Raw genomic sequence first — 9,822 nt, 5'->3', positions numbered from 1 at the left:
CAGTGGATAGAGCATTGGACCATGGACTGAAGGGTCCTGGGTTTGATTCCAGTCAAGGGCGTGTACTTTGGTTGTAGGATCGATCCCCAGCCCTGGTTGGGCTCGTGTGGGAGGCAACCAATTGATGTGTCTCTCTCACATCAATGTTCCCCCCTCTCTTTCTCTCCCTTTCCCTTCCACTCTCTCTTTTAAAAAAAAAAAAAAAATCAATGGAAAAACATCCATGGGTGAGGATTAACAAAACAAAAAGAAAGGAAGGAAGGAAGGAAGGAAGGAAGGAAGGAAGGAAGGAAGGAAGGAAGGAAGAAAGAAAGAAAGAAAGAAAGAAAGAAAGAAAGAAAGAAAAGAAAAGAAAAAAAGAGGTTGAAAAGAAAGGGCCTTGATCTGGCTAATTTTAATAATTGTTTAATGCAATATATCCAATAGATTATCATTTCAACATGTTGTCCACATAAAACCTTATTAATGAGATTATTTCACTTTGTCGGTGTACTCATCATTTGGTATGTGTTTACACTTGCGCACGTGTTCATTCGGACTCCCCACATTTCAAGTGCATTTTAACAGCCATGTGTGGCCAGGCAGCACCCGGAGTGCCAGGCTCACCACAGCTGCCATGTTCCCTCAGGGGCTTCCTCTCCTCTCCAGCCTGCTGCCCGTCTTTCTGGGACGTGCCCCTGGATGGTGGGACCTGGCACGTTGCTCCATCCCAGCAACCTGTGACTGCAGGCACAGGTCTCCCTCTGCACTATCTCCCCTCTCAGACACCACCTGCATTTGCACCCATTTTCAGCCTTTGAAAGTGCTAGATCCCGAACCTGAACCCGAACCCGAGCCCCATCCACAGGGCCTGTTCTGTGACTGTCGTCCTGGGATCCCCTTAAGACCCCGGCTTTGCTGTACGGGTATGGATACGACAGGCTGCTGCCCGGCTCACGGCCTCTTAATCTTGTCAGAGTGCAGCCTGGGGGTGCCTGAAAGGCTGAAGGAGCTCATCGCTGTGGTGAGGACTGGACCCCACAGACAGCAGCTCAGCTCCAACCACAAACTCTGTGTGGGCTGTGTGCTCCAGCTCTGTGGCCACCTCTGGTCGTGGCCAGCTCAAGAACTGCAATAGGCTTGGGGCTACGATGCCTAGGGCCGGGGCTCTGGGCCTTTGCACTCTACAGGCAAGGCAAGGCCCGGAGAAATGCAGTGGGGCCAGCAGGAGCGGAAGAGATGCCCCTGCTACTCAGGGGGCAGGGACCTGGAGCGAGACCCAGGGCGAGCAGGAAGTGCCGCCTGCCCCGGAGCCCTGAGGGCTGGGCAGGTGTAGCTGGTGAGTCAGCCTTGGGCCCCTCTGCCCTCCCAGTGACTTTCAGCTCATACAATAGCCTGATTGTGTCACTGCATTTGGCTGTGGCTTGAGTTCCAACCCAGGGACTGAGCCCAGGGACCTCTAGGGACTGAGAGAAGCAGCTATGAGAGAGGTCTTTGTGCGAATGTACCCTGCGGGAAGGGGCCCCGGGGCACAGAGAGCCTGGCTGTGGCCAAGGAAGGACAGTGTCTGACTGATGGCCTGTGGGTGTTGGAAGGTGACAAAAGGAAAGCTTATCAAACCCTGTGGCATTGCCTGCATTTTAAGTGGGTTTGCAGACAGTGTACCTTGGAAGTCTGAAGTCCCAGAGTGGTTAGCAAGGTCTCAGGACACTGCAATGATTTTTAACAATTTTAATTCATTTACCTCTTTTCTATTGTCATCACATGACTCTTTGTACCTCAGACAAACGGAAGCTCTCCTTTTCCTTGAAAAAGCTGGTGCCTCCTTATGCCTGTGTCTAAACATGGTCTAGAGACAGCACACCCGTAGTCAAGAAGTGTGAGAAATGCTGAAAATTGGGTTTAAACTTTTCTCCAAGGGAGACTGAGCTATTGGCCCCAAGAGAGTCAAGATTCTGCCCTAACCTACCCTCCATTTTTATTGTGTTTCTCACAGTTCTGGAGGCTGGGAAGCCCCGGGACCCAGGTGCTGGCAGACTCCGTGTTTGGCGAAGGCTCTCTTCCTGGCTCACGGTAGCTGTCCTCTTGCTCGGTCCTCACAGTGAGCTGGGAAAGGGAGGTGGAGAGGTCTCTCTTATGAGGCACTAACCCCATTCACGAGGGCTCTGCCTTCCTGACCTTGTCACTACCCAATGCCCCACCTTCCAAGATCATCATGTTGGGGGCTAGGCGTCAGCATACAAATGTGGGGGACACACACCCACATCCTATAGCTGATGGTGCGTTAATCTTCAAGGTCACAGGGACGAGGAAGACACCGCAGGAGAAGCTCAGGACTGACGGGAGAGAAGGCACGAGGCAGGGCTGTGTGCTGTGGGAAGCCATGAAGGAGAAGAGCACAGGTCCCCTGGGGTCCTGTGGGGGGGGAGAGGGGCCAGTGCAAACGGAGGAGGGGGTTCCAGATCTGAGTCTTGAAGACAACCCAGAGTCAGGTGGCGGGGGTGGCAACTGGGGGTGGGAAGGCAGAGGGAAGAGCAGGGCCAAAGGTAAGGAGACGAGAGCACACAGCAAGGCCAGGTGTCCAGGAGGCTGTAAGTGGGGGACTGGCCGCTGAGGAGGAGGGAGCAAGAGGAGGGACGTGCTGCTGGGAGATGAAGCTGACGGTGCTGGCCTCCAGTGCTGTCTCCATCATCGCTTGTCAAACCACCCCAAACAGTGGCCTAAAACAATCACAATCGTGTATTTTGCTCATGAATCTGCAGTTTGACCAGAGCTCATCAGGGAAGGCTCAACCCTGCTCCACGTGGGATCAGCGAGTAGCTGACTACGGGCAGGCGGGTCTGCTTCCAAGAACCAGGACTCCCTCACACAGTGGCCAGGCAGTGCTGGTGGCCGGCTTGGAGTCCAGCCAGAGCTGAGGCCAGGAGCCTCGACTCCTTTCCCCTCTGGCCTTCCTGGGCCAGCCTCCTCACAGCGCCCTGGTTGTGCCAGGTGAGCACCTCCAGACAAAGAGTAGGAGGGAGCTGCGTGGCCTTGTTATGACCTCACCTCCCAAATCATGTCGCGTCTCTTTTGCCTGATTTTATTGGTCAAGACGGTCACAAAGGCCACCCAGTTTCAAGGTGACCTGTGGATGGCTGATGGGCAAGGTTCCAAAAGAGCAGAAGGGACAGCTGTGTTTGGAAACCGGTCTCCTGGATGCAGTGCGGTGGGGACAGGTGGGCTGAGGCTGGGGCAGGGAGAGCTGTCAGGACACTTATTCCACGAGGAAGGAGCGGAGTGGAGAGATGAAGACATGTTCCAGAATCTCCTCGGCTCAGGGAGGCAGAAAGGGAGGCTCAGCGATGAGGGGGAGCAGCTGCCCGCCACATCTTGCCTTCTGGAGGCACCCTCTCTGGGCTGGCGCTCGGTCCCCTGACCTCAGAGCCAGGCTCTGCTGAGGGAGCTGCCGCCTGAAGCTGGGAGTGGGTGGTGGGTGTTGTCCCCACACGAGTTGGGGCTGCGGTCTCCTGGACCTGAGGAAGCCTGGGGCCCCCTGTGTCACAGATTGATAGTGACAGCAGGGAGACTCTGCCCCTGCACTGCCACGGGGAGGGGAGAGGTCTTCCGCAGAGGTTGCTGCTGAGGGGAGATTTTGCCCGAGAGAATGAGAAGGCCTGGTCCACGTTTAAAGCATGGACACTCCTGATGCAGGAGCAGCAGCCTCACTGACGTCTGCCTGGCCATCCAGGCCGTTGAGACCAAGAATATTCAAGACAACATTCAAGAATGGTCACAAATACGTAGTGTTCTTTAAGGCAGGGGTCCTCAAACTTTTTAAACAGGGGGCCAGTTCACTGTCCCTCAGACCATTGGAGGGCCGGACTATAGTTTTAAAAAAAAAACTATGAACAAATTCCTATGCACACTGCACATATCTTATTTTGAAGTAAAAAAAACAAAACAGGAACAAATACAATATTTAAAATGAAGAACAAGTAAAGTTAAATCAACAAAGTTACCAGTATTTCAATGGGAACTATGGGCCTGCTTTTGGCTAATGAGATGGTCAATGTCCGGTTCCATATTTGTCACTGCTAGTCGTAACAAGTGATGCAAGTGTGCATCAGTTAGTCTAGATCTGGTTGGAGATTTCAGATGTTTCATTCTGGAAAAAGTCTGTTCACAGACATAAGTGCTGCCAAAGATGGTTGCCATTTTGAGTGCATGGTTCCTGAGATTAGGATATGTCTCAGAGGGGAGAGATGCATAGAAATTAGGAAGGCTGCTTGACTTGAATGCGTCTTTCAGAGAGTCACAGTTCTGCAGTTCAGCCAGTTCCATTTGGTGAATTGTATCCACATTTTCAATGTCAATAGAAAATGGGTTACAGAAAAGCTGTATGTCCTGTTCATGGAGATGAAGCTCTTTAAATCTAAATTGGAAATCCTTTTGCAACTTTTCCAGTGAATCCACACATGTTTTGTTTGGGAATACAACCAATGGTTTTTCCGCTAACAGATTTTGAGTTGTGGGGAGATGGCAGAAATTTTCCTCCACTTGTTTGATGAGGAGGCCTAATTTTACTTCAAATGCTTTCACATGTGATTGCATATCACAGATGAGCTTCCCCTTTCCTTGAAGTTGCACATTGAAACTGTTGAGTAGCTCTGTTACATCTGTCAGAAAGGCAAGGTGCCATTTCCATTCTGCATCATTGAGCTCTGGTACTTCTTTGTTTTTTGAAAGCAGAAAAGCTGTAATCTGTGGAAGTAAGTCATAGAAATGTTTTAAAACTCTCCCTCGACTCAGCCAACGGACTTCTGTGTGGTACAGAACATCTTCATAGGCAACATTTAGCTCAGACAGAAATTCCTGAAATTGTCTGTGGTTTAGTGCATTAGCTCTAATGAAGTTAACACAAGATACCACAATTTTCATAACAGAGTCCCACTTAAGTGATTTACTACACAGCGCTTGTTGGTGGATGAGGCAGTGTATGGCTATTGGATGAGAATGGTTATGTTTGTCCATCTCTTGGTTAATGCGAGCAATTACTTCTTTCTTAGACCCCACCATGCTAGGAGCACCATCAGTTGTCACACGGGCTAGTTTAGCCCAGTCCAGCTCCAAACCATTCACAGTTTGGCAAACCTTTTCATAGATATCCTCTCCTGTAGTTGTTCCTTTGATGCTTTGCAGTGCAGCAAGCTCTTCTGTGACTTCGAAATAGTCATTCGTCCCACGAATAAAAATTAGAAGTTGTGCAGAACCATGAACATCATTACTTTCGTCGAGTGCCAAGGAAAAATAGGAAAGTTTTTTTGCTGAGTTTTGCAAATGCTGATGCAAATTGTCTCCCATTTCTTCAATCCTTCATGTAATTGTAGGTCCTGAAAGACTCACTGTACTAAATAAATCGGCCTTCTCTGGACACATCTCTTTGGCAACAGAAAGAAGGCATTCTTTAACAAATTCTCCCTCCACGAATGGTCTGCCAGTGCACGCTATTAGCTTGGCAACTTGAAAACTTGCTCGCAGTGATGAAATATTTAGCTGCTTCTGTTTCACAAAAGTATTTTGCTGAGTTGTCAATATATTTTTCAGTTTTAATATTTTATCTTTTCTCACTTCTCCGACCAAACAATCATATTTATCTTTATGTTGAGTTTGACAGTGTCAACGCAAATTGCATTCTTTGAACACAGACACTATATTCTGGCATATCGAACACACAGCTCTTTCCTTGTACTGCATGAAAAAGTAATCATAAGTCCACTGTTCTTTGAATATCCTACACTCCAAGTCAATTTTTCTCTTTCTTGATATCATTGTTTCCTAGGTATTCCAAATTGCTATTAGTAAAATACCAATATATATATATATATACAGCGCTACAAAAACAATTTACCAGCAATTACTTTGCCCACACAGAGACATATAGACTGCCCATCAATGCAGTGTGATCAGTGTCCATCAATGCAGCCTTGCCAGTCCACATCATTTCAGCCTCACCAGTGCCCATATTGGTGGAACTCCGCTTTTACCTCAGGCTCACACTGGTGCGGTGCGGGAACCGGCACGATTACAGAGCCATTCCTCCACCACCTTTCCAGTTCACACTACCCTGTGCAAACAGCACTGTGATCTGTGAACTCGCACAGGAATCTGATCGCATGGGTGAGAAGACCCATGCAATCAGATTCCACTGCAGGAAAAAAGAAGGCATGTATGCCTTTTTTCTTCCGAATCTAATGCGAGTTCAGCCATACAAGCATATGGCTGAACTCGCACTGCTCAGAGATCGCAACAGTGTGAACCGGGGCTTACATAGCACACAACATACAACATCATACACAACTGAATAGCAATCAAAATATAAACGCACTTACTGTCAATTAAATTGGGTTTCCTACTCCTCGGCTATCTGCAGAGCCGGATTAAGTTCCCATGGGGCCCTAGGCAGATTACCAGTTTGGCGCCCCCATGCGATAACACTGAGCACTGACCATTTGCGATAACACTGACCGCTGACAATTTGCATTAATACTGAGCGCTGACCATTCGCATTAACACTGAGCACTTACAATTATCATTACCACTGAGCACTGACTATTGCATTACCTCTGAGCGCTGACCATTTGCATTACCTCTGAGCACTGACAATTTGCATTAGCACTGAGCGCTGACTATTTGTGTTATCACTGTGATGCAACCCCCCTAGAAACCACCCCCAACCAACTAACCAACTTTAAAAAAAAAAGGCTCTCCTAACTTAAAAAAAAGGCTCTCCTAACTTCAAAAAAGGCGCCCCCTATCTGCAAAAAAAAAGACTTCCTAACTTCAGAAAAAAAAGGCCCCCCTTAACCGCAAAAAAAAGGTCCTACTAACTGCAAAATGAAAAAAAAAAAAAAAATAGACCTCCTAACTTCAAAAAAATAAAAAAAAAAAATCCTAACTTGTTCTTACCTCAGTCCTCAGGCAGCAGCAGGCTCTGCACAGGCAAGCTCGTGACTCGTCCGATCACACCCGAGACTGAGAGGAGGAGTCGAGAGACAGAGAGAAGGAGGGGAGTCGGAGAGTGCGGCGCGCATTCCACACATGCGCACTGCGGGCCCGGGATGAGTTGGCTGCTAAGCAGGACAGGCAGCGGCGGCAAAAACACCTGGCAGCCGGGTAAATGTCCTTGGCGGGCCGCATGTGGCCTGCGGGCCGTAGTTTGAGGACCCCTGTTCTAAGGAAAGGGCTTGTTTTCAAATTCACCTTCAAATTGACCTTCAGTGGTCAGAAGCCGGAAGGTGAGAAATAACACTGTTCCCCTTCATTGTGAAAGACGAGAATACTTATTGGGAAGCCTCCTGTCTCCTTTCCCAACAAGGATGGCATGTGTGTCTCTTGCTCTTGGACCAGCATGCACCTGCCTCCACCAACCTCAGAACACACCGTGTTCTCCCCTCCAGGGTGATCCCGTCCCCTGTCACTCCCAGCAGCAATTAGGGAGGCGCCCGGCCCAGGCTCAGACCCGTGGCCTTCGCTCGGACCCCATTATCTTGGTGCGGCAGCTCAGGTGGCCGCCAGCAGACTTCTACCTCCTGTGAGGCCTTTGGGGGTACACAGGGAACCCCCGAGACATCCACAGACATCCTCACAGAAGGAACGTCCACCCGGCCCCTGGAGGAGGCCAGCATGGAAGTGGGCAGGCAAGGCTGCCACGTGCCTTTTCCTGATGTCAGGAGGATTGCGTCTTCAAAACTCAAGCACCCCTTTGCCATGGCACACCCCGTCTGAGAGATGGCCCACCCCAGTGATCAGTTCAAAGAGGCTCTTCCTGTGTTGCCCCCACAGACTCACTAAGCCTCAGTTCTATTGCGTGTAATGTAAGTGATGCACTCAGGTGTCTGAGGTTCCTTCCAGCTCAGATGTCCCAGGAATGAGCTTCCGGGGGAAAGAAGCAGTGGGTTTGACCACCAATATGAGTACAAGCCTCTGAGGCACATTTCCTTTAAAGGTATGAATTGGCCAGGGCCATCCGGACGAATCCAGTTTCTTGACTTTCTACTCTTCATTCTTCAGTGACATTTTCTCTCTGTGAACACTGACTGCGCCCCTCAGATGTGCAATTCCTAAGTCCTACTTCCAGCCACAGCCGACTATTCCTCCACTGCGTTCACTTAATCTTTCAATATTCCCTGGGCCTCCCACGACGCAGATACCCAGATTTCTCTCTCTTCAGTTCCTCTCTACGTCCTCCTTCAACTATTTGGATTTCATGGCTTATCTTATAACTACAGTAGAGGGTATTTTGTCTCATGTCATTTGGTCTGGCAATTGGTAATTTAAGTAAGCAAACAAATGTTTAAAAAGTTTTTAAAAGTAAGTTAAAGTTGAGAGGCCAAAAAAAAAGATGCATAAGCCTTTGAACATGCTATTTTAGCTTCCAACATCTAATGGGCAGTAATTCACCGATCTTAATCTTTTGAGTTAGGCCCAAGCTTTTCCTTTGAGAACAGGTTGGCTGATTGGAACTCTGCACTGTTTTTCTTGCATAAGCCTACAATGAACCCAGTGGACACCGAGTGATACTTGAGTATCGATTTGAGTGCAATTATATTCTTAGGACAACATGTAAGCTGGAATAAGCAGGTGCTAGAACATCTGTAAGCCCAGAACAAACAAAACTGCCTCTTGTTACATAGAACGGTGGAGAGCAGGCTTGGGGCGTGCCTGCCAGAGGCCCCATCACTAGTGCTCGCCATCTGCGGGGGAGAGGGGGTGTTCCTGGTGCTTGGAAGGCCACTGCAGGGCACTTCTTCTTCCAACCCCACCCCCTCGGCCCTCCCAGGCTGTCCCTCTCAGCTGATGGCCTCACCCCTGTCATTGGAATGGCCTCAGCACAAGACAACATTGGGAGGGATTCAGCAGGGTGCCAGATGTAGATGTAAGAGTCACGGCCAAGGCAGGAGGACAAATGTAGAAAGAACTCTGCATAGATGGCCACCGTGCAGAGTAGGTGCATCCGATCACATGGAAGCAGGTGCCGGTGTCCAGAGGAGTGAGACTGCAATGGGTCCCTGGTGAAGGGGGTGTGGGTGGGGAGTACCCACTGGAAGGGGACAACGAGACCACAGGCAGCGTCAGACCCGCATGCCTCCCCAAGAACCCAACGTCGGAGCTGGGACTCTGATCATCAAAACCTCCGGCTGAGAAAGCAAACCCCAAAGCACCTTGGGAAAGTCATGGCAACACTATTGGGGTGACGATGATTTCTTTTGTAGAGAAGTGTTTATGAATCCTGGGAAGATTTGGAATTAAATCTAGAATGTTTAAGAGAATTAAGCTATAGCACTAATATTTTTTAGATAAGAATTCCTGTGCAGAGTGGGCTTATAATATTTATGCGAAGTTGGTGTATCAATTTAAAATGCATAACTGAGTTTAGAGTTTTGAATTTAGGTTGTCATCTTAGTAAGTGCCTAACAACACCAGAACCTTTGAGAGGGCTCAGGACTCACCACAGTTACAACTTTAATTTATTAGGTTTCCAAGGACCACTTAAGTGCTTGGAAAAGTTTGTTTGTTAATTAGATAACTTAGTACTTAAATAAGGAAATTGAATTAATTGACATATAAATGTAAATTAAAATTCTTAATGGGGGTTATTTAATCCACTTAAAATGAAACTAGATATTAATCAAACTAATTAAAAAGAAGTGCTGAATGCTGGGTTTAGAAATAGAATGAGAACATTGGTAAGTGAACCAGTGTACCTAGAGTAGCCGAATTCAGAGAGACAGGAAGGAGGATGTGGTCCCCAGGGACGGGGAAGGGAGAATAGGAGTTGCTGTTTAGGGAACAGAGTTTCAG

This window comes from Plecotus auritus (assembly GCF_963455305.1).
Source record: "Plecotus auritus genome assembly, chromosome: 8".
Lineage (NCBI taxonomy): Eukaryota > Metazoa > Chordata > Mammalia > Chiroptera > Vespertilionidae > Plecotus > Plecotus auritus.
This window is presented reverse-complemented; position numbering follows the sequence as displayed.